The sequence below is a fragment of the Lontra canadensis genome, unplaced genomic scaffold (genome assembly GCF_010015895.1).
Source record: "Lontra canadensis isolate GAN:19392208 unplaced genomic scaffold, GSC_riverotter_1.0 scaffold2, whole genome shotgun sequence".
In the NCBI taxonomy this organism is placed as follows: domain Eukaryota; kingdom Metazoa; phylum Chordata; class Mammalia; order Carnivora; family Mustelidae; genus Lontra; species Lontra canadensis.
The window spans coordinates 9,727,048-9,753,947 of NW_022630996.1; the positions used below are offsets into that span (position 1 = coordinate 9,727,048).

At 39.5% G+C, this 26,900-nt stretch overlaps 1 pseudogene; it reads left to right on the forward strand.

The window, feature by feature from the left end:
* Positions 1–2,211: 2,211 nt before the first annotated feature.
* Positions 2,212–26,900, forward strand: part of LOC116872958 — a 38,620-nt pseudogene continuing 13,931 nt past the window's right edge.

Genomic DNA, 26,900 nt, shown 5'->3' on the forward strand with positions numbered 1-26,900 from the left:
GCAAATGTCAACAAGGTTCAAGGCAGTGAAATATAAAAAGTCTGAAAAGACTGAGGTCAAATCTACAGACCAGGGTCCAGGGCAACTCAGTGGCAATCCACCACTGACTCTTTTGTCAAAAATTTCTTTCTTTTATTTGCTTTCTTTTATTACCACTATAGCTACAAGGTGTGACTCCTGGTGACTGTCCTGGAGTTGAAAAGCCTCGAACCTTTAAAATTCATGTTCTGATCCATTTGGAGAAAAAGATCATCTTCATCTGTCCAAGACCTTTGCAGCTGTGTTGGATAATAATCCATCATGAAAGTAATCAGAAGATTTTTTTTATTATACCTCAGTATGTAACATACACTTGATTTGCTATAACTGATTTTTTTCTTATACTTCAGAGTTTTAACCCCTTAATTTACTAGGTTTTTTGAAAGAGGAGCCAAGATGCTAATCAGAGCTAAAAACTCCTTAAAGTTTCTGTGAAGATGGTATACAGACTTATGTTTGTTTTGGTGCCCATACCATAAAAGGAATTTTTTAAAAACTAAAATATCTTCAAGAAAGGGTTGGCCAACTAATAGTAAGTGAGACGAGATGAGCAATAGCTCATCATCAAAGACAACCTGAAAACATGACCACCATCTTCATACACTTAAAGATCCAACGAATAGAAATAAAAATATCAATATAAGAAAAATCCTCCTGATCCTTTGTGCTGTCTTCTGATGGCATGAACTTCTTGGGGAAACATGTTTCCCTGCCTCATTGCTCCAAAAAAGAATTTACGGTGGGAATCAAGGATAAATAAAATATTGGAAATTTTTATGAATTAACGGCAGACAAGAATACATAGAAGATAATAAGACTCCTACTGGCTTTATGATTACATGTCAGGGTGTTACAGAAGGGACTTCCATGTAGAAGGCTGAACAAAATAATTCAGAAGAGTCACTGAATCGGAGTTAAAACTGAGTTAACATCTGGGGGCGCCTGAATGGCGCAGCTGGTTAAGCATCCAGCTACTGATTTCAGCTCAGGTCATGTTCTCATGGGTCCTGGGAGCAGCCCTATGTGGGGCTCCGTGCTCACCTGGGGGCTCTGCCTGATATTCTCTCTCTCCCTCTGCCCCTACCTGCCTCTCTCTCTCTCTCAAATAAATAAATCCTTTAAAACAAAACTGTGTTAACCTCTTGACACAAATGAAGAAAATCTTTCTCCAATAATTTTGACCCAAGATAATCAAAATTTTATTGTTTGCTGACACCCTTTCCAGTCAGTACCTCCTGGGCCTGTCTATTCTCTTGAGGGATAACTAGTTTTGATAAAGTTCTTGAAACTGAGCCAAAATCTACCACTATTTAATTTCTCTTCACTATTCCAAGCTTTATAGCCTCTGGAATGGCCCAGGTGAAACCTACTCTTTTTGAACATCAGCCCTCTCAGGAACTGGAGACAGCTATTATGCCCTAGTTAATCTTCTCTTGCACAATGGTTAAGAGTTTAGGCTTTGAAGCCAAAGAGTTGGGTCTCAATCCCATACTCACAATAAAATAGCTTTTCCTTCCACGCAAGTTACTTAAACGCTCTGAGTTTCCTCAGTTTTAAATTGAGAAATAACATCTATCTAAACAGTTTATTGTAATGCTCTGAGTTTCCTCAGTTTTAAATGGAGAAATAATATCTACCTAAACAGTTTACTATAACCATTTTTTAAAAATGATGTAAAAAGGACAATAAATAAGCATAATACTTGCTTCATAGCATATGTTCAGTAAAGTTCCTCTCACATCCTCTTTATTCCTAGATATCTGACATTTTCCTTAAATGGCTATATTCTAAATACCTTATTAACGCATCACAACCCATCACTATAATTCTAAATTCTAGAGGACCTTTTTATAGGTGAGATGAAGACATTTATAGCAGTGGTTTTTGAACCTATATGATTCAACACCTCTTTTTATAACAAATATTTTGTAATGTTCTCTTTATAATCCTTGAAATTCATTAGCAGAAAACTAATCTACCTGCAAAAATGATTTCAAATAATTAATATTTGACTGTATCTGGATTCATCCCCCTGAAGCCTTGCCCCCACGACCTGCCCATCATAACTGCTATAGGCACAGCATGGCCTATAGTATGCTTGAGTGTGTGTAAGCCCCTGAGCAGCAGCAAGGTTTGAACTCAGTTGGCCTGGAGCCCCATGCAGCTCTGAGGATGGCCATGGCCACGCCAGAGGTGATGAGCTGCCTGTGCAGATCTGAGCCTGCAGACACTGTCACCTCTGACTCCTTTAGCCCAAAGCACCTCATTTCTGACCCCAGCTCAGGAAAGCAGCATGATCAGGAGGAGCAAAGCGTTTGCTGAAGCAAAAGTGCTGTGAACCTGCAGGCTGACCTCACACTCAACACTCTAATCAAATCTGGCGAGAACCAACCTGATGCCAGCATGATGTTAAATATCTCAGGGCACCATTGCACTCCTTGGCCCCAAAGCTACCATTTCAGCTCCTCTGCAACTATGACTGTGCTAATGTGAGGTAGAGCACTGACACTGCAGTTCCCAGGAGAGTATGGGGAGCCTGGAATAGTGGGGGACACCCACCCACCATCTTCTTTCCCCTGACAAGTCCACCAGCAGCACTGACCAGCTCAGGCACCTCTGCAACAAGCGAGACTTCCCTTTATAGCTCCTTCTCCCAGTTCTATCCAGCATCTTTAAGCATCCAACCCCATCCCCCCACTCCCCCCACCCCGCATCTCTGGCCAGGAGTGTTCAGGCTCCATGGGTATCACTTCTGTTCAAGGCTGCCTCCTAGAGGGGATGCAACACCAGACACTTGCTATGTCAAGAAAGCATGAACCCCTAGGGGGAGTCTCAGCAGACTATGAAGTGAACTCTTCATTCCTGCCTCTCCAAGGTGGGGAGGTCTGAGCATCAGCAAACGGTTGGGCTTAGGATAAATGGCATAATGTTCCTCTGGGCAAGGGAGAGCCACCCCTGTTGTGGAGGCAGCAGTTCCCCAGTTCCTTGGAGACTGCCACTGACGATTTACCTCCTAAAGGGGGCGCATCCCTGTCCCCAGCTCACAGTGTCAGCTTGCAGCCTTTGCAACTCTGAGCTTGACTGGCACCTACCTGGTACGTTCTCTGAAGCCACATTTTGCCCAGGTGCCCCAGCCTTCCATGGGTACTAAGAGCACGCTCTACTTTGCACTGGCCAAAGAAACTGGATATAAACTGGATATAGCCCCTCAGGGAGCTTAGGACAAGATGGCTACTCTTAAAGGGAATGGAAACCAAAATGGATCTAGCAGACCTGGGTTTGACTTCGATGAGCCCCTAGAACATGACTCAATGTCCTCAGTAGAGAAGCCTGAAACCTCAGCCAAATGTACCCCTTACAAGGCCATTTCTCTTCAGTACCTGAAAACTAACAGAATACCTCTCTAAAGAGACATCCCACCCCTCTCCAAGGCAACTCATATCCCAGCGAGAGAAAGAGCAAGGACAGCACAAACTCATATTCTAATTACCACAGCCTCCAACCCCCTCAGGTGGGTGGGTGAAGATGAGAGACCTTCCAGGCATCCAGAGCCTTGGGAGGGCGATTTCCCCAAAGACTGCAGAGGCTAGAGAAAGAAGGCCTAGGCCCAGAACCTGTGAAGCAACTTTGGCAGGACAGATCAAGTCATCCTTTTCCTCTTTCCAGAACATTCCTAGAAGTCGAAGAGGGCAAGGCAGCCCAGAGCCGGGAGGGGGAGCCCAGGAGGGCTACCTGGATGCACGCCCACCCATGCAGTCAACACCCACACAGAGAATTCTGGAAGGAAAGCTGTTCCTGATCACAGGAGCCATGTGGACAGGCCAGTTTCCCATCCAAGATTCGAGGGGAGCACCAGTGCCTTGGTCTCTTCCTACCACTCAGAACCCAGGTATGAGGAGCCACCCTGGCCCGCGGACGGCAGTCTGGGCAGGCGTGGGCTGTGCAAGGCTTTCAGAGCAGGAAGCCCACTGCTTGCGGCTGGAGGTTTCCAAGATGGAGCAGCGGGAGCAAGGGAGCCAGAGGCCTTCAAGTGCGGGCGGCTCCACTCAGGGCCACAACTACAGGCCCAAAAGGCTGGTGTCAACTTTCAACGCCTGGGGAAACGACTGCCAGGAGACAAAAAACCACATCCGGTTCTCTGAACCCACTGAAGCCCTAGACAATGGGGAGCAACACTTCAAAAACGGGAGCCAGGGCCGGAAGAAGTTTCCTGGCAACCATGTGCTCAACAGTGGAGGAGGGGTGCTGGCCATGGGCCTGGTCCCCCACCCCCGCCCCACCCCCATCCTGAGGCCAGACACTCACCGGCTCCACCGTGGGGGCCACCGTCAGCTCCTCAGTGAAGACAGGAGGAGGCCGTGTGACGAGACCACAGGCCCGCGTGCCAAGTCACCCGCACTGACGAGCACTCGGTGGCGCTGAGCAGGACAGCATTCAGGGCGCACAGGCCCAGGCACCCCGGGACCCCAGGACCCGGGGACCACCTTCTCTTCACGTTCTCTTGTCGCACCAGCTCCAGGTGCCCGCCGGCTTCTGCCTCGCAGCACGTCCTGCGTGAGCCGCACCACGTGACCCGGGTGAGGACGACCCCGCCCCCACCGCCCCGAGGGTGGGCGCCGGGTTTGTGCTCTACACCCTTCCCCCACGCCCTGGCCCCACCCAGCAGAAGGCGGCCTCCTGCTCCGAGCCACAGGAGATGTATGAGGTGGGGGTCTCAGCAGAGGCCAAGCCAGGGGGGCCCCCTGGGCTCATAGAGGGAGGGGCTGCGTTTCTAGAAAGTGCGGTGGCCACCTGGGTGAAAGGGAATATGTGAGGTTGGACATCCTGGTCAACTACCTTTAAGAGGACCAATTCCAGGATTACCCGCATTTTGTTAAAATGGAGTGAGCGCTCCTCACTGCGCAGCAAAAGCTGAGCAACAAGATCAAACCCGGAAAAACCAGGAGTAAGTCAGCTGTGTGCTGGAGGTTCTTGCCTCGGATTTCATTCCTAAGGCAGGGGCCCTGGCTCTGCCCCCAAAGCTGGCAAGTGAAATGACTCCTGGTGGGGGATGTACTTTCAGTGGTACTTTACCAACATGAACTTCCTCTGCACTTTAACCTCTTCTGAACTACCCAACCAAAAGATTGCCTTTATGTCAACCCGATTTAATCTAAAAATGTTTGATATAAACCAGCATTTAAACTACATAGGTTATTGGGGGCAGCTCACCCCTGGGTGGCTCAGTCAGTAGAGCGTGGGACTCTTGATTTCAGCTCAAGTCATGATCTCAAGGTGGTGCGATCAAGCTCCGTGCTCATCAGGGAGTCTATTTGGGATTCTCTCTCTCCCTCTCCTTCATCTGCCCCTCCCCGCTTTTGCTCTCTCTAAAATAAATATTTTACATATATATAAATATATATTAGTAATAATAATAAATAATTAAATACACACACACACACATATATATATATATATACACACACACACACTATATCAGTTAATGGGGTTATTCTGGATAAAAGGAAACAATTCTATCCTGGAAGAAACCAGGGTTTTCTTTCTTGCCCTTCATGATAGATCGGTGAGAGCTTGAATGCTACTGGGAACTTAACCCCTTTCTATTATTATTTTGTAGTAGAAAGATACTTAAAGCGTGAGAACTGTTGGAGGACATCTGGTTGTTTAGTTTTTAAAAAGCGGAGGCAACATAGATCAGTGTGTGTCACCCCCAGGAATGTATCCATATTCCTTGCCTGTGGGCAGTGTACCCTGAGGACAAGTAGTGTACTCATTAAAAGCTTTAAAGCCTTAAAAAGTAACATAGAGAAGAAAATTGTAAAGCCTTGAACATTGTTAGTATTTATATTTTTAAAAATGAAAAAGATCATTAAGTTTGTGTGCTAACCACATATTTTATTCTATTTTGGGGTAGACATAGACAATTATGTTTGAGTTACGTATTTTGTGAAAACCTTAATGAAATGAAGAATTCTAAAGATAGTTTAAAAAAAGTTAAAATCCTAAGTGTAATATAAATGAGACTTTTAAAAAAAAAGAGCGGCATATAATGTGTACTTCAATATGCAAAAGATTAAATGAGACATAACAAAGAAAAGAGATGATTGCACCTATACATAAAATCTCCATTAATACACCAACATCAAAAGCCAGCTGATAGAGGGGTGCCTGGGTGGCTCAGTGGGTTAAAGCCTCTGCCTTCAGCTCGGGTCATGATCCCAGGGTCCTGGGATCGAGCCCCGCATCGGGCTCTCTGCTCGGCGGGGAGCCTGCTTCCTCCTCTCTCTCTGCCTGCCTCTCTGCCTGCTTGTGATCTCTGTCTGTCAAATAAATAAATAAATAAAATCTTTAAAAAAAAAAAAGCCAGCTGATAGAGAAGTGAATAGTATGACTACCAGTGACATAATCTTCTGAACTTGTAGATAGCTACCAGTAAAGTTCTGTTCAAAAACCAAAATATATAAAGCCTCTGCCTTCGGCTCAGGTCATGATCCCAGGGTCCTGGGATAGAGCCCCGCATCAGGCTCCCTGCTCAGCAGGAAACCTGCTTTCCCCTCCTTCTCTGTCTGCCTCTCTGCCTACTTGTGATTTCTGTCTGTCAAATAAATAAATAAAATCTTTAAAAAAAAAAAAAAAAAAGGGGGGCGCCTGGGTGGCTCAGTGGGTTAAAAAAAAAACAAAATAAAGCTCCCTTTTTACACATAGTATATATCTGAAAAATTAATACCTTATAATAATACTTTAAGATTTCATATTAACTGTAGTTGGGTTTTAAGTCTAGGTGATTCTAAACAACGTTTGCCCATAATAATATCCTGTGGGACATTTCATGGTAATAAATGACAGAAGACAACTCTTTGAAGTCTTGACCTGGCTCATGTATTATTGGATACATAGCATGTATATATCAAAAGCATGGAATTATTTTAAAAAATTATATATATATTATATATATATATATATACACACACACATACATTATATATACCCACAAATTAAAAACAAAATAAAACTCTACTAAGAATCACTGTTTTAAGGTTCCAGATCTATCTGTACTCCTAATCTTTATCTGAGCGATTTTTTTAGGGGCAACTATAGTATCATTTCGGTGACTTATCGGCAAGTTGTGGATTTTGAATCACTCCTTTGAGGAATGTCCTCAGTTTTACCCTTTACAACAAGCCATATCTGCCATATTGAGGTAAATTACATTAAAACTCAATTCCATAACTTATATTTATTTTTGCTGAATTTCATTTTTTCTGTTTCAGTCCATCTTTTCAGTCTATCATTTTGAATCTTGATTCTGACATATCATTATCTCAGGTTGGTTTTCATCACATTCAAATTAGATAAGCATTTTTCATCTGTCTCTATTCAAGTCGCTACTAAAAATGAAGAAAAGAGAAACAATGACAAAGGTGTTGGAACTTGACTAGAAATTTCCACCAAGATGACATAGCTCCTACCCTTTTATTTGTAAATATACGGCTAAAAGGGATCCATGAGAAATGTGGTCAATCTTGGTAAAACTAAAGCAGACTACATCTATAGTATTTCTCTTATATGTGAAGTTAATGTTACCAGCTGTGTGTTAATTTTAGGGCACAATGCTCAATAAACTTATTTTGGCCTTTAGTGGCAATAATCCCCTTTTTAAATTATTTCACAGGCTTAATTTTAATAACTTTAAGAATTCTGACATAAATACATACAGCCTTAAAATATTACCATATTAATTTAGCTACTATAACAGCTAGGCTCTGAAAACTCAGTGGTATCATGCAATAGAAGTGTATTTCTTTCTCCAAATTCAATCTGCCATGGGGTTAGAGGGTTCTGCTTCACTAAATGATTCAGAAAATGAAAACAAGGTAGGTCATCTGTGAAGCATAGCTCCCAAGCCTATCCTGATTTTTGAGATATATATCCTATAAGTGTATGGGTTAGGTCAGGAAGTGGCATATCTCACTTCTTTACAAACAATTCACTAGCTAGAACTCACAGGGTCACACCTAACACTAAGGAAACCTGGAAAATACAATCTTGCTATCTGCCTAGAAGAAAAGGAAATGGATTTTTGTAAACTAATGGTCTGTGCCAATATCTTTCTTTGACCTGTGCTAGAGGGGCTCCTGCTCTGTGCCCCCATGCTTTGGGCATTCCCGTGTTTTGTAATGCCTTCCCAAAAATGTTCTAGTATACTTCCTATGCCTGGAACTCACCAGGGCCAGCAGTGTTCTCTGGGCAGTGCACCTAGAGCCTATACTTGGTCCCAGGTGAGTGTTATTGGAAGCATCAACCTCAAAACTTTCGAAGTCCCATTCCAGTAGCTCAAATCTGCCAGAGCCAGTACTACTCTCCAGTTGGGGTCCCCTGAGTCAATATCAGGGGCCATGTGGACCACAGTCTCTCCTTCCACCTCAGGTATTTGACCCTCTAATGAGATTATGGGGTTGACTAGATACTCCAGTGGGACTGGGCCACCAGAATAGTGCTGACACACTGGTTTGGGATGACTTTTATCCCATAAGAGAAGGCAGGAGATGCTCAGAGCTCTGGGCTAACAATGGTCCGCTGTCAGCCCTTGGGACCTACCCTGGATAGGTCCCTTTGTGGATTTTTAACTCCTCTGTGTTGGACCATGGTTATGCCTCAAGTCTGTAGCAGCCAAGGGCAGCAGAGATGGCAGGAACCAATATTTATTGTTAGGATCTCCACCATCAGTACCTAGGAGGTCATCCACCTTCTTCACAAGTTCTGCACCATGTTCCAGGCAGTCCCTAAGGAATGGCTGTACCTAATACCGCTGAAGGCAATAGGATGTTTACTCCACAATGCCAAAGGGATTTTCTGATTACTTGATGTGGTGAGGTTGTACCTTCATCAGTCAGGATTATACCATGCTCAATGAAGGATGGATATTCTATGCATGAAGGGATCCATTCTTGCTTTGAACACTGGGTCCTTGCCTCTCTTCTCCATTGGTGGCAGTGTGTGGAAGTCAGGGGTATGGACAACATAAAATGAGATCACATTCTAGGAGTGCAGCCTAAAGAGTTCAAGAGAAGATGCGGTTGGAGAGGTGTCGTTTTATGCTCTCAAATCATTAAGTTAATATGACCAGAAAAATAATTATTATTTATACTTTCCTTTGTACTCTGCATAATATTTACCTTTGTGGTTATCATCAATGAAGCACAGTAACAGCTTTTGAGTCATTGGGAAACAATATTCATGGGCTGCACAGTGAAGATGCTGTCCCATGGTCAATAATGCAACCGGCATTAAATAAATGGTATTAGGGAACTGCAGAAACAAGAAGATCCATTCTGTTTCCATACAAGCAGAATTCTAAGGGCCATGGTCTTGTATTACTACCTTTTTCTCTCTGGGGCATATAAAATACCCAGGAATGATGCTTTTGACAATGACCCATCAATGAATTTAAAGAGTGTTTCATTTGGACTGTTTTAATTCCTCAGGACTATAGGATGTTCTTTTTTTTTTTTTAAAGAGGCAGGGTTGGGTAGAGGGAGAGGAAGAGAATCCCAAGTAGGCTCCACAGCCAGTGCAGAGCTTGACACAGGGCTCAATCTCATAACATTAAGATCATGACCTGACTTAAAAATCAAGAGTCAGATGCTTAACTGACTGAACCACCCAGGTGCCTCTGTTTTTCTTTTTATGTAGATCTTCTATAATTTCTTCCAAAAATGTTTTGTAGTTTTCAGTGCATGCCTTGTGTTTAAGTGGTTTCTGAAGTATTTTGTTTTTTGATGCTCTTTAAAGTAATTCTTTTCCCAATTTCTTTTCCAGATTGTCCATTACTAGTATTCTGAAATACAACTAATACTGGTATATTGATTATGTGTTCTGCACCCTTGCTGAACCTGATTGCTATATGTTTAATATACATTGGGACTTGTTTTCATGCTCCAGGAGGGAGTTTATGACTCTGCATTAACCTTTACTTCTTGTTCCTACAGAGCCTCAAGGTCAACCAAAGATGAGAGCTTGGGGCCCTCTCAGGTCTTTCCTAGGCATGTGTATAGCTTTGCACATGTTCTCGGTTCTGTGTATGTATGTGACCTTCTAGAGTCCCAGGAATAAACTAGAGCTTCTCCAAGCTTCTTAGGGATGGCTTATTCCCCAGGTTTTATTTTCCTTTCAAGGTTTCCCATCAGGCTTTTCATAGCCCCAACTAGTAATGCTTCCTCAAGCAGCTTCAAGTTAAACATTGGCTAATGATTTTTTTGTTTGTTTTTGTAAAATGCCTTGTAGGTAGCTCACTTAGAGAGAGCTCCAAGTCAATAAAATAAAAACATGATCTGAGAATGAAGCTTTTCCAGAAGGGTCAAATGTGGCAAATCTGTGGGAATGAGCTTTGGGGTTGCTCCAGATTTATTCTTCTGTGCCCTGTGGGTGCTAGGCTCTTTGTTTTCACAGCTACTATAGTTGTTTTTTAAGGCTACTATGGAGCTGGGCAGAAGGGATGTAAATAGGACAAGTTAAAAAAGCCACAAGAAAAAAAAAAAAAGGAGAATATAAATTAAAAAAAAAAAAGCTACAAGACTCCCTGTTTACTAAGATTGCACTGTTTATCTTGAGTAAAAACATTACTCAAATTGCTTCACATTGTTCCAAAATTCTGAAACTGCTGATTTTAACAGTTTTTGCCAGTGTTCTTTTTCTTATATGGAGGAGGAGATTTTCAGAAAACCTTACTCCAATGTTCTGGAAATAAGATAAGCCACACATACAATGCTTAGAAAAAAGTGAGATACACACAAATATACATATGATGTGAATTGATGTATACAATATTCAAAATCAGGCATAATTATGATATAATTATGATATTAGATAATTATGATATTAGAAGTCAGAATAATGATAATCCTTTAGGGAGAAGCACAAGGATTAGAAGCCTCCTTGGGGAGGGCTTCTTATGTTCAGTTTGATGATTTAGATGCTGGTTATGTCCACTTATAATATTCAAACCTGCAGATGTATGATTTGGGCATCTTTCTTTATGTATTTTACACTTCAATAATACCATAAACATAACCAAGAAATTAGGGATAGGTTTCTGTATACTAGTTGAACAGGTGAAAGTCCAGTATATAGCTTCAGTGATATTTGAGAATGTTCTAGTACTTAAGTTATTAAGTGGTTCATGCATGTACTTTTAATAATGCATCAAATTATACATACATGTGACAAATATTCTTTCTTGTGCATCCAGTATTGCATAATAAAAGTTATTTAAAATACTATCAGTGTTGGGGTGCCTGGGTGGCTCAGTGGGTTAAGCTGCTGCCTTCGGCTCAGGTCATGATCTCAGGGTCCTGGGATCGAGTCCCGCATCAGGCTCTCTGCTCAGCAGGGAGTCTGCTTCCCTCTCTCTCTATGTCTGCCTCTCTGCCTACTTGTGATCTCTGTCTATCAAATAAATAAATAAAATCTTTGAAAAAAAAAAAAGTACTGTCAGTGTTGTCCAGTATCCGTTAATAGACTTTGAGGTTTGAAACTTAACAGCTGTCCACCTTTATTTGAATTTTTAGAGTATTTCCAATATTTTATTTCATAATGTTGTAATTAGAATGCATATAAATAAATCCTTGAGTATACATCTGATAGTTTCCTTAGGATATATTCCAAAAGTGGAATTCAGGGATCAAAGTATGTGAATATTTTAAATACACTTAGTATATAAAACCAGGTTGTCTATTGGGAACATTTTACAAATTAACTCATCATTCTCCTCAGAAACATGAGAGATTTCATTTTCTGCCCCCTTTCAAACACTAGGATGAATATGTACACAAAAATATATCAATATACTTGGGGCACATGGGTGGCTCAGTCAGTTAAGCATCTGCCTTCGGCTCAGGTCATGATCCCAGGGTGCTGAGATCGAGTCCGATATTGGGCTCTCTGATCAGTGGGGAGTCTGCTTTTCCCCTCTCCCTGCTCATGTTCTTTCTCTCTCTCTTAAGTAAATAAAATCTTCAAAAAAATACATCACTATATTTATATAAAATATTTATGTATTCTATGGAATTTTTTGAAGAGTTTATTAATTTATTGGAGAGCGTGCATACATACACACACATGCACACACACATTAGCCAGGGAGGGACAGAGGGACAAGCAGACTCCTTGCTGAGTATGGAGCCCAATGGGAGGCTCCATCCTAGGACTCTTGACATCAGGACCTGAGTCGAAGTCAGATGCTTAACCAACTGAGCCACCCAAGCGCCCCTATTATATAGATTTTAATTTCAAGTTTTCAATATGTTAAAGGAAGGATGTTATCTCATTTTATCTTGTATTTTTTTTATTAATAGCTGTGTTAAATATTTTTCCTATGCTTTTTTTTAATTGGCTCTTTTGACTTCTGACCCCTATTTATTATCTTACTCTTATTTGAGTGTTTTCTGTTTTTCTTGTTGATTTGTAAAATCATTGAGCATTTTTTTTATTAAGATTTTATTTATTTATTTGAGAGAGAGACAGTGAGAGAGAGCATGAGCGAGAAGGTCAGAGGGAGAAGCAGACTCCCCATGGAGCTGGGAGCCCGATGTAGGACTTGATCCCGGGACCCTGGGATCATGACCTGAGCCGAAGGCAGTCGTCCAACCAACTGAGCCACCCAGGTGTCCCTCATTGAGCATCTTAATTGTTTTCTAAAGTCTATTATCCATATTTGACTAAGCCTAATATTTAATTTTTGTTGATACTTTAATCTCAAACATTGCTTGAGCACATTTAATAAGGTTTCAACTACTTTCATTTCTAAGTATTTTTTCACTGATGTTCAGAATGCTGTATGGAATAGTTTTCTCATTTCCTTTCCCTTCTTAAAATTTTCAGCCTCGATACCATCAAAAGTAATGGAGCTCTCACAGAGCTCTGTATGTTGTCACCCCTTCTGTGTTCTTAAAACTACCTTTGAAGAAGATGCCAAGGAATGAAAACAGGACTTCATGTGCTCCTGCCACTCTCCTATATTCTCTAACAGTTGTATCAACATCTAAATCTGTCTTGGAGACCATCAGCAACAATCCCACCAAGCCCTTTGTCCTTGTTTGTATCAGTTACCACAGAAAATACAGGGCCCCCGGATACCCTCATCTAAAGATTGTTCTGCCTATATGGCTTACCCACTCTCACATCCCACCCGAAACCTCAAACTGAAACACTGGGCCTTTTAGACCAAATGATGAGTCAACAGAAAAATCCACTGTGTCCTCAGCCTCTTCTGTGAACATTCCCAAAACATGACTCCTGGGGCTGCTTCTTCCCATGCCATTCTTTCAAGAGTTGCACATGGATCACTGTTCTTCATTTTTCCCTAAAACCTATGGTTGTAGGGATTAGCTTCATTAATTCATATTTTATTAAAGGGATCCCCATGTGCCCTGTTGATGAGTTATGTTTTCTCCCAGTTTCTTCTCATATGTAGTCAGTGACCAAATGCTATAGACTCAGCCTCTCTTTAAGACTTTGACTTTTCTTTTCTTGATTATCCAGTTCAGTAACGTTCCACTTCTTTCCTGGGACATTGTAATGTATATCACCCTGCTTCCAATTATTTCTTCCCCTATTTTTTTCCACACTTGAAAAATACAATCTCCTCATCTGTTTTTTTTTTTTTGAAAACAGATTTTATCAAGCCACTGACATAAAACTCAAATGTGACAATTTCATCCCTAAGTACTTAATATGCACTCTATGCCATATACTCTAATATATACTCTATGCCAATATTAGATAAACACCTCGCATGCAATACCTAAACTACCCTTTAGTAATCTTTGAGGGACATAGTACTATCATCAAGAGAAAGATTAATGAATTTGCCCCCAATCATAGAGTTAGTGAGTGATGGAAGTGACAAGTGCAATTTAAACTCTGATCTGCATCCATAGACCAGCAAAGACTGCCGAACATACTGAAAAAAAAGAAAACCTTCATTGGCTCTCTATTCAAATCTAAATTCCTAAACTGGGTATTCAATTTCAGTCATCAGATGCATACCACTTATCCCTTTCAAATTAAAGTTTCTCTTTGCAACCTTATTCGTTCTGCGATAAGAGCTCATACAAATGCAATAGGTACATAATATTTCTTTAGGCTTTCATTTCTACATCAATGACAGCTATGCAGAGTAAATAATCTCTGTGAACACATCCAAATCTAACATTATATGATGCTATATTACTTTTCATGCTATAAAAGTCTCAAACTAATGCCTCTGCCTTACTAAAAATATGAAACAACAAACAAGCCTTGACATTCCTTTCTTTGGTTCATATTTTACCCTTTACCCAGAAATTGCATCTCTATAACCCTTCTGGTCCAAATCTTTTGCTAGTCTTCCAGAGTATGCTCACATGTTACTTTCCCCATAAAGCATTGTCTGACACCACAAAAATAATTACAATATACTTCTCTCTCTGTATCCGCTATTTAGCTGTTGCTTGCTCTATAGCTCCAGACGCACCACCTCACATTTTAATTAGCTTTGTACTTTCCTTTCTCAATCACTGGATAAAAAGTTCACCTACTTAAGCAACTATATTTTATCTAGCTTACTATTCAGCCTACTTTGCTATGATTATATCACAAATAATAGTCACTTGGTAAATTTTTGATAAATGAGTTGATTACCAACTCACTAGCTTGATTCACTTTCACATGTGCTTAGCTAAATGGGAAAAGAGTTTAGCATAGTGGTTAAGGGCTCAGAGGGTGTATATTTACATCCTGACTCTACTATCTATTTAAACTCTCTGAGTCTTATTTTCTTTCTCCATAAAATGGTGAAAAGAACTATACATAATTCTTAGGGGTTTTGTGAGAATTATTTGAGGCAATTCATAAGAAGAATTGGAAAGTATCTGTCATGATTTAAGCACTCAGTAAATGTTAACTGTATTACTGCACATTATGAAACAAAAATAAGGATTTCAAAAAGAGAGCTAAAATAATTTTCAACAAATGTACTTTCATAAGCTTTGTACGGGACTTCCTGGCAGGTGAAAAATAACAATAAACTTAATTAAGGGGTGACTTTTCTGGTCAGCATAAAAGACAGAGCAGTTTTAATCCTGGCAAGAAGAAAGGTCTGGAAGCTTTTCATATTCAATCATTTTCTTTAACATGAATAAGTCGAGTGCTCCATTAGTTCTGGAGAGGAGAGCATAATAGAATCAGTTCTATAATGGGGGCATTAAGCCCTCTTACATTATAGGAAATTATTGAAAAAGGCTGCCAGGCTCTGATTTCCTTGAAAAATACGGCTATGGATATTCAACAGTAGCATCAGGCCTAATAAAAACTTTTACTTTAAATAGCTAGAAACCCAAATGGCAGCATAGAATGTGAACGTCAGTCTTGAGCAAGAATAGGACTGAAAGGAAATAGACACAACTCTGTCTTAATGCAGGTGCCTATAAGTAATACCACTTACCACCTTCTTTAGATGCTTTCATTAAGAAGAAATGGTATTTCCATTGTTTGTCTTTTATTTACATAGCAACTATACATAAGAAATGCAATTTAGGGGCACCTGGGTGGCTCAGTGGGTTAAAGCCTCTGCCTTCAGTTCAGGTCATGGTCCCAGGGTCCTGGGATGGAGCCCCGCATGGGGCTCTCTCTCTGCTCAGCGGGGAGCCTGCTTCCTCCTCTCTCTCTGCCTGCCTCTCTGCCTACTTGTGGTCTCTGTCAAATAAATAAATAAAATCTTAAAAAAAAAAAGAAGTGAAATTAAAGTCAACAACATCAGCAGTCTATGTAAAATAGTGACATTTGTATCTTTTGAATGCTGACACGAGAGAGGATCAACTCCATCATAGGAAATTGAGGAAAATTTAGCTCACCATTCTTTTTATTACCTTTCTTGAGAATTAGCTTATTTTCCTCCTAGTACGCTCTTTATTACCACTCCATTTCTTAAAGGCACTAATTTGCCTGTCCATTATACACTGTTTTCCAATTTGAGAGGGATAATTTTGAGTCAATCTAACACCCACTAGGAAAATTTTCATAGTGGCATTACCTGTCTGCCTCAATCCTTTGTTATTAGTGATACTTTGTCCAGGGCTTACACCATAGAGTAAAGAAGAAGGCAGATCACTGTCCAGAGACAGAGAAGCTTCTCTGCAACGGTGTCAGAAATCCACAGGCATGGAGAGTATGTTGAGATGACTTCTTCTAGCTTCAAACCGAGGGACCAAAAACAAACAAACAAAACAACAACAACAAACAAACAAACAAAAAAAACCAAGACAAAACAAGAAACAAAAACAAACCATAAGTCATTGACAGGGTACATGGGCCTTCTTTAATAAAATACAAGTTAGTGAAGCTGATCCCTACAATCATCCTTTCTTTCTTGTCTGATTACTTCTACTGATTACCTGATGATCACAATTCTCACACACACTGTTCATATTCCCATCAACGGAAATGAAATAGAAACACCAGCGTATTTCCAGACAGAGTCATTCCCTAGCTGGATTTCCCAAATAAATTCATATCACCAAAGCCTCCAGATAACTAACATCAACCCTCTCTCCCACATCACCTATGCATGAGCAATTGCCTCTCCCTTCGGCCTCAGTGCAATTTTATCAGTCCAAACATCTCATTATTCACAGATACATTCTAATATTAAATTCAGAAGTAAAAGTAAAATTATGCAACACTACTACAAACGCGTATCTTCCCAAAAGCTTGAATCCAACAGTTTTCTTATTTAACCTTGCATTTCATTTAACAGTCTAAAAAGCTTTTGATAACAGTGTCCCGTGTTCCCTTTGTGTATCTCTTAAGTGAGAACCCTCACTGCCTTTTCAGATTTGTTCTTCACTAAGCATTATCAGATCTTAATAATTCAAAAAGCGGGAACAATAAAAAAAATCAATTAGAGAGGCGCTTAGAGATATGATTAAACTGAGATAAATGTAGAGAAGTTTTAATCCCTGCTTAGTATGAAACATATCTTCCCAAGAAGGAATGTAAGAGGTAATCCTTAACAATGTCAATTCATGCTAAATATGCCCCTTTCTCTGTTTTACAACTTCCTGCCCCTCACTTGTCCACCCCCAAATCACTGGCTCTAAAAAAATCTTTACTTATTAATAAAGGAAATCTGGGGTGCTTGAGTGGTGCAGTCCAATAAGCCTCTGACTCCTGGTTTTGGCTCAGATGGTGATCTGAGACCTGAGATCGAACCCTGTATCAGGCTTCGTGATCAGAGTGGAGTCTGCTTAAGACTTTCTCCTTCTCCCTCTGCTCCCTGGCACCCCCACCAACCCATGTGCTCACACGCGCTCTCTCTCTCTCAAATAAATAAAATCTTTAAATAAATAAATACATAAATAAATAAAACTTAACTTGATACAGTGATTGGGAAGTTAGAACAAGTAAGAAGTAACAATTCAAAGGAGACTGGAGCCCCATGCACACAGATAATATCATGTTTTATGATATACTAAGGTTATGTTTCTATTAAGTGGTGAAATGCAAAAACAGAATGTAGAATTAAAGTATTTTAATTTATTTTATATTTGTTCTTGCATCTGTGTTATTACTCTCTTAAAAGGCAGAGACTGGAGAATGGAGAAACAGTGCTATAGAATACTGTAGAATTAGAGTTAGGGGTTAAGAGTTGCCTTTGGGCAAAAGAAATCATATTTTTATGTAAAAGCTAGATCCACCAAACTTGGAAATACAGTTCCTATCCTTCATGTAGGAAAAGTGACCTAAACTAGTTCAAGCTAGGTCTACAAGACCCTTCCCATAATGACCTCTAGTCCCTGAGACAGGGATGAACAGAAACACAGCAAGAAGGAATCTAAGTCCACACACTGTCTACCTCCTCCTTCCTGCCTGCCCTTCTTCCCTCCTTCCCTTGGTCCTCCCTCCTTCTCTGTCTCTTCTTCCTTTCTTCCCTTTCTGTGTTTCTATTTAGCACCTTTATTCAGCTGGAGTTTTTTCTCTGCCAAAAGGGGTCTACGTAGATATCAGATATAAGAGCTTATATGTATGTATTTCTTGGTTTGCAAACTCGAGAGTTCCCCTGGTGAAATCTGAAACAGGCCCCTCTATACAGGTGACATGGAGAGACAAGAAAGAACAGACCTTCCCCAGATTAGTAGGTGGAAAGGAAACTTACTTACAAGGCTTGTCTTGGATGCTGCAAGAGGATTAGATCTCTGCACCTGTGCTCCAGAAGATTAAAAGTTTATATAGAGGCCTTAATGGGATTGGGTCACATATTCAGTCCAGATGGTCTCAACACCTTGCTCTCTCAATGCTAACTCCTTGAAAATGGCTCCCACTGTAGGACAGTGGGCAGAACATAAATTCTAAGGATAGACAAGGGAATGAGAAGTCTACAATTGCCTGGGTCCAGCTCTTGGGTCAACCAGTGGTCACATTCTCAGGATGACCTCCTCCGACATTACTGGGGGTAGAGGAAATTGACCACCAGATGATCAATACGGTCGGACCAAACACAAATTCACTAAGGCACCGGTCATCATTCCTGGTCCCTGAAGAGCTGACCACACCGGCTACTACAGAAATGCTACTCATTTCTGTTCACATGGCACCTTCGGGTTGATTGTACCATGTCTCTCCCATCTTAGGTATGAAGCAACCATTTTGCTACTTAGACAATGTGCTAGGGATTAGGAGATGTAAGCGTACATGAAACCACCTGCACCCAGACGCATCTGACAGCCATTTCTTCTCCAAGGTCCTGACATCTTCCCTTGGAGCTTTTAGCAGGAAATGACTTCAGTCTTGTTCTCAGATCCCAGAGACCTCATGGGGAATTCTTCCTCATATTAGGCTGTATCCAGAGGGATAGCCAGTCTGGAGAAATTGAGGATTTGCCTCCAATTGATTCTACTTCACTCTCCCAATTCTCTTACCTTTGTTGGATGTGCTTTTAGTTTTCCTCAGCAGCTAGGCTTTTAAAACACAGCTTGGAGAGAAAGTCTTTTGTTATTTGAATTATATTGTTTTGTCTATCCCTGGAGACAAGGAACACAGAGTGACTGAACTATTTTAATGGTGGAAAGGTAATGAGGTAATAAAAAAAGAAAATAAGTACTACAAAAATTATTTATTTATTTATTTATTTATTTACTTACTTACTTATGTTGGAGAGAGTATGCGAACTGGGGGAGGGGCAGAGAGCGAGAAAAAATCCTGAAGCATACTCTCCACTGAGTGCAGAGCCTGAGATCATGACCTCAGCTGAAGTCAAGAGTCAGCCACTCAACCGACTAGGCCACCCAGACACCCCAGAAAATAAGTACTTAAAAATGAGACCAGAGATGGTAAAATTCAGGTAGGTCTGTAAAGCAATTTGAAGTTACGCTATCTTTCCTACAACAAATAGTTTACTCTTGTTTTTCTTACATTTTTTTTTAAGTAGATGCCATACCCAGCACAGAGCCCAACACAGGACTTGAACCCAGAATCCTGAGATCAAGACTTGATCCAAGATCAAGAGTCAGATGCTTAACTGAATGAGCCACCCAGCCGCCTCATGGATGTTTTACTCTCTAGCTAGGGCTCCTGGCCAAGTTCCTTTTACGGCTCCCTATAACAGATGCTTTCTTCAGCACTTACCATCTAAAAGCAACTGCCCCAACTTCTGTGTGCTCTGAACACTAAATATGAGAGCAAGGAACCCAGGGATTAATGAAGGCTTGCCTTGTCAATGTCCCCTACTTGATCCTATGACCTATCTAGAGTGTGCGGAAATACTGAGACATAACTTCCATGAAGTCTGGAACCTTATCTTTTTTTGCTTATTACTGATTGCCTGCATTTAAAACAGAGCCTGGCTCATTGTAGCTGCTCAACAAATATTTATGGGATAAATATTATAAGATCCCTCTTTTGTATGTCTATCCCTAAATATATATTTTAGTAATTGCTGCTAAACATTATTATTTCGAGGCCCTCTGAGGTACCAGGTGAAAAAGATAATAAATGAACAACGTCAAAAAAAAAAAAAAGGTAGAAAATTACTTGAGGAGTATAAGTGGTCCATTGGGATGAGGACAGGGATAAAATTTTTCCTAACAGCCCAGGGAACTGGCTCCCTCCATGACAGCCTAGAGATCTATAGATTCCCCTCAAATATCCAGTGAACTCTGAAGATGCCCTAATCATATAACATGTGTGTTGGAGGGAAAAGCCTTTAATCTATCCAAATAAAAGCAATAGCAGCTACAGCCCCTCCTCTCCCTCCAATATATTCTGAACCATAAAGACAAAAACAGGCTTTCCATGGGGAGGGTTCACTGAAGTGACCATTCACAAATGTCTTCTAAACCTGCTCCATTAGTACCTCTCCATATTATATTCTGGAAAGAGAACACAGGAACAGAGTTGGGATCCAAGTGTGTCCTAGACAAATTCCTTTTCTGAATCTGAGGCCCATGAGTTTTCTTATTCAGCTGATAGATCTTGCATGTGATACTGAAGCTTACCTAGTAGCTGAGTACTTGATCACTAGTTCCTGGTACCAACCCTGGTTTCTCTTCTCCCCTAACTTTTCTCCAAACGTTTACCTGGCATGACTCAATAAAATATCCCTTTTAGTCACAAAATTAAATTCACTTCAGTAAACTTAAATTTTTAATGCCAGAGGAGTGAGTGTTTTTATTTTTCCACTAGAGACTGTAAATGGGATATTTTTATAGAATATATCTCTTGAGCTATTGCTCAATATTACAACTAGAATGCCTTTGCCAGTGGAGAATGAAACATACATCCATTATTAGTTCCGTAATAATGCTAATACCATGAGCCAAACTCAATAAACCTAACCAAATATGGATCTACAGAGTAATCTCCCGGATATGGAGTAAGTGTTACACACAATGATTCATTTTAACATGCAACAATGCAGAACGAGCTCATGCAATGAGGTAGTTATGTTCCAAGATATTGCAGCTTTCATTAAAACGCTTTGTTTAAATGAACACATGCAAAATACAGAGCTATATTTCTCATGACTGGAGAGGACCCAAAGCTATACAGTGCTAGAAAACAAAAGATTTAGCCCATTAGAGATCCCCAAATTAATCAGAGCACTTTGAGAAGCTCGGTTACAGAGTGCACTTCCTGAAAGCAGCCTGCTCTCTTGTCACCTCAAGGCTCTGCCGATTTTACTATTTTTTCCTTGGAACAGCCTTCTGGTCATTCTCCAAATGGATGGCTCCTTCCCTCTGTTAGAACTCAGCTGATATACCAACTCTCACATGATTTATCTAAGCTTCTGTCCCCTGGCCATGCCAGATGCCTCTCCTCTGAGTTCCGAATCACTACTGAGTATACCACTCTTCTAGGATTTACCAGAATATTGTACTGTGTGTTCATTTATTGTGATGCCTCACTATGTCATAAGCTATTTCAAGATAGCAACCATGTCCTTTATTTCTCTGGTCCCTGACCTTGTATGTGGCCTGGTATATAGCCATGGTATACAGCCATATGTTGATACCTCTTTCCTTGGTCACATCTTTCTCATAGCTGAGTTCTCATTTTAAATATGACTTTCACCAAAAGGTTTTCCTTGATTCAGAGTAAAAAGATAAAGAGATCACAACCACTAGGCAGAAAACAACACTCAGAAGAAAAGGCAATGGATCCAATTTATGGATTGTTAAAACACACAGGAAGAAAACATTTTTTTTCCAAGTATAAAGCATGAGAAAAATTTCCTGAAATAAAAGAAGACCTAAAGAGTCAGATTAAAAGTCAATTTGAAAACAATGTGAACTAAACCATATCTCAGTGAATTTACAGAAATCTTAAAACAAAGAATTTCCTAATCACCCAAGCAGCATGTGCATATAATTCAGAAAGAAAACTGAATAAAGCTGACCTCTGACTTTTTTCCAATGTTAGATGCCAGGATATTGATCTACAACGTTTTGGGAACAAAAATATGTAACTCAAAAATTCTACAAATATTTTAGTTTGTATTCCAACTGGAAGATATTTTTCATAAGCTGGAAAACATTTTCCTAACCAAACAAAAAAAAAAATCAGAAACTATAACAGTAATGTTTCCTTATTTCACTCCTATGTGAAGACAGAAAATCCTAGGAATTGAAAGCTGCCTTAGAATACAGAAATTCTAATTGGTTAAGTAGTTAAATTATGGAAAGAAAGGAGCCCCTGGGTGGCATAGTTGGTTGAGCATCCAACTCCTGGTTTCAGCTCAGGTCATGATCTCAGGGTCTTGAGATTAAGCCCCACATCAGGCTCGAAGCTTAGCAAGGAGTCTGCTAAAGTTTCTCTCTTCCTCTTTCCCTCCCCACATACTCTCTCTCTACAATGAATAAATAAATCTTTTTTTAAAATTATAGAAAGAAAGTTCTGGCAGAGAGCATTAAATCTGAATAAATGTGTAAGAAGATCAATAACAATATTCCTAATAAGGACAGATAGATATTTTATAAATCCCAAAAGAAAGCTGTGTATTTAACAGAAATAATGAATTGTTGGTAATGGACTAGCATTAAGATCATAGACATGCCTTTCAGAAGTGGAAAAAGAGACAAATGAGGTTATATCAATGAACTAACTTTATTATGGGTTATGAAAGGAGTCAATATATTTGCTTTTATGTTTGATATTACACATATATATGCATACACATATGTAAGCCCATTTATATTTGACATATAGCTTTAAATGTACCACTTTCTTAAGTTACATAAGCAACTATCACTAGAATTATATAGTTTCCAAGTAAGAAGAGAATATAAGGGGTGCCTGGGTGGCTCAGTGGGTTAAAGCCTCTGCCTTCGGCTCAGGTCATGATCCCAGGGTCCTGGGATTGAACCCCACGTCCAGCTCTCTGCTCAGCAGGGGGCCTGCTTCCTCCTCTCTCTCTGCCTGCCTCTCTGCCTACTTGTGATCTCTGTCAAATAAATAAAATAAAAATCTTTATAATAAAAAATAAAAAATAAAGATCAAGTAGCAAAACACAGAAAACTAAAAGAAGCAGCAAAGAGGAATAAAAATATTATTATTTCAAATTATTAATGCCTACTATTAATTATTATTTTAAATGTATTAATTCGAGCTACTGAATGCCTAGTATGTATCAGACATGGTATAAAAATCTGGGAGTGTGTAATACAGAATAAAAAAGACACTTTCCTCATCCCCAGGAAATGTAATAGTCCAAGAGCTTATACACGTACATATACAACACAGACACACACACACACACACACACACACACACGCAGACTTGAGATTACAATCTTCATTGCTTTGAAGGTTGCCTTTTTAAGTTCCAATGCAGCTTCAGGGAAATCTGCCTGTCAATATGGCATTTATAGGGAGCACATGGTCATCCCTCTCAGAAGACATGCCCATCACTTATACTAATCAATCAAATCCTTCATTCATAAATATGTACTAAAAGCAAATATTCATTGCATATTTAAGATAAATTGCCTACATAAAACAATATGCAATAAGCTAGGCAAAACTGATCCTGGGTGAAATAGGCAATTTAGACCCAAAACGGAAATTCTAAAAGTTATTTTTTAAAATATAAATATTATCCTCAGATAGATTTAAGACAATATTGCATCCATAAGCTAGACAGGATGCTATGACATAATATATGGCAAATAAATCTATAAAATAGAGAAACAGAAAGAGGAGACAAAGATGAAGGGACAAAGGGAGATAGATTAGCAAATACATGAAATAATAAGATGGATGGTACTAACGTTCAAGTTGGTAATTTGAAAATTAACATTTATAATTGTGCGGATGATAGAACCAAAAGAAATGGAACATATTTTGAAAAAGTGAGAGACAAGGAGAACTCCAAACAGGTCAATATCCACTTCTTAGAATGGAATGACACTAGCCAATAGAGTAGCCACACAGAGCTGCTGATTGCTTTAAATGAGAACACAGGCAGAAACCCCTTCAACCTCGGCCGCAACAACTCTTGATAGACACATCACCAAAGTCAAGGGAAACAAAAGTAAAAATGAACTATCGGGACTTCATCAAGATAAAAGCAAAAGCTGGATGTCCATTGATAGATGAATGGATAAAGAATATGTAATATATATATATACACACACACATATACATACATATATATATTTTTTTTTAGCTAATTGAATTTAAATTTAAAAAAGGAATAATGTGGTTAGTCTGAATGGAGATATGTCATAATTGTAAACTACACAGGATATTTCTTTTTAAAAAAATATTTTTTATTATGTTCAATGAGCCAACACATAGTACATCGTTATTTTTTGATGTAGTGTTCAACAATTCATTAGTTGTGTATAACACCCAGTGCTCATTACCACACCTGTCCTCCTGTTACCCCATCTCCCCAACCCCCTCCCTTCCATAACCCTCCCTCAGTTTGATTCCCAGAGTCCAGTCTCTCATGGTTTTTCTCCCTCTCTGATTTCTTCCCATTCAGTTTTCCCTCCCTTCCCCTGTGGTCCTCCATGCTATTCCTTATGTTCCACATACAAGTAAAATCATATGATATTTGTCTTTCTCTGCTTGACTTATTTCACGTACGTGAATCCCCTCCGGTCCCATCCATGTAGATGCAAATGGTGGGTAGTCATCCTTTCTGATGACTGAGTAATATTCCATTGTATATATGAACCACATCTTCTTTATTCATTCATCTGTTGAAGGGCATCTCAGCTTCTTCCACAGTTTGGCTATTTTGGACAATGCTGCTATGAGCATTGGGGTGCATGTGCCACTTCTTTTACTACATCTGTATCTTTGGGGTAAATACCTAGTAGTACAATTGCTGGGTCATAGTGTAGCTCTATTTTTAACATCTTGGGGAACCTCCATACTGTTTTCCAGAGTGGCTGTACCAGCTTGCATTCCCACCAACAGAGTAAGAGGGTTCCCCTTTCTCCACATCCTTGCCAACACTTGTTTCCTGTCTTGTTAATTTTTGCTATTCTAACTGGTGTAAAGTGGTAGCTCAATGTGATTTTGATTTGAATTTCTCTGATGGCTAATGATGATGAACATTTTTTCATGTGTCTGTTAGACATTTGTGTGTCTTTGGAGAAATGTCTGTTCATGTCTTTTGCCCATTTATTGACTGGGTTATTTGTTTTTTGAGTGTTGAGTTTTAGAAGTTCTTTATAAATCTTGGATACCAGTCCTTTATCCATAATGTCATTTGCAAATATCTTCTCCCATTCCATGAGTTGTCTCTTTGTTTTGTTGACTCTTTCCTTTGCTCTACACAGGATACTTCTAAAGCTTACTATAAATAAAAGAAGTTGGTTCATATTAAAATTCAAAAAGCAATGAAAAAAGGTGAGAGAACTAGAGAAAACTCTTGAAAATTTAATGTCTCATTAATAATGTCAACATTGTTTATATAGTAAAATTGCTTTATATATTAAAATGATAATTTTTGTTAGATGAGGCTAAATACAATATTTAAATTCTTTTCACTTGTTTTATTTTAGTTTTTTTTTTAATATAACTACTTGAAAACCTGAAATTACATGCATGGCTTGCATTATATTTCTATTGGACATTGCTAAAACAGTTTCAAAAACAGAGGATGAAGGGGGAGAAAGGGACCAGAGATTACCAAGAAAGTCAGAGGATATTTCCCAGAGCTCATGAATGACAATATTCACATTGAAAGAGGCTTCCTAGTGCTAAGAAAAATAGACTCACAGCAAGACATATACTTTTGAAATTTCAAAACCCCAAGAATGAAAACAAACTATTAAAAGCTTTTTTAAAACTAATGTAATATAACCTACATAAATAAAAAAAGCAGCCTGACATCAGACTTATCATCATCATTACTATATGTTAAATATAATTTGTTTGAACATGCTTTGGCTTTAGAAATATATATGGAGTTAAACAGTTGATCAAATATAATATTATAGTAAGACATTTTTAGTAAACAAGGACTCAAAAATTTACCCCAAAAATTATCAAAAATCTACTTTGAAGAAAATTCAGTGGAATTTTCTAAAAGAGGAACTATTTAAAATGAAACAACATGGGATAGAAGAAATAGTAGGAAATAAATAATGATATAGATCAAAAGAGTATGAGCTGCAAGATTTAAACCCCTGTACCTGTACTGCCCACCCCAAACTCTGGCCAAAAAAATGAAAAAAAAATTCAGAATGTCTGCAGATGAGACTTAGGTATCAGTATTTTTCAAAATTCCCAAGGTCACTGCCAAATGGAACTAAGTTTGAGAATCACTGATGATTCTAAGTAAATTCAAAAGGAAGTAAAGGTAATCCATTTGAAAAATGACTCTTCAAAATTCACTTTTGAGCAGTCAGCTGTACCTAATGATTTAATATTACAACCACATTACATTGGTTCTGCTGTGTGTAATATTTTATCATCATAAAAATGTAAATGTAGTTTTACTGCAGTTAAATCTTTAGGTGCAACCTTTAAAGAAAGCTCAGTAGACTTCATTACTTAAACAAAAAATGTCGTTGTCATAATCTTCAACAATATAAAGATAATTAACAAAACCAGGAGTCAGAGGAGAGGTAATGGCAGGGAACTTGCACCAAATTCTTTATCTTTTCTAATGGGCAATCAAAAGATGTCATATAGGGGCGCCTGGGTGGCTCAGTGGTTAAAGCCTCTGCCTTCGGCTCAGGTCATGATCTCAGGGTCCTGGGATCGAGCCCCACATCGGGCTCTCTGCTCAGCAGGGAGCCTGCTTCCCTCTCTCTCTCTCTGCCTGCCTCTCTGCCTACTTGTGATCTCTCTCTCTGTCAAAACAAAATAAAA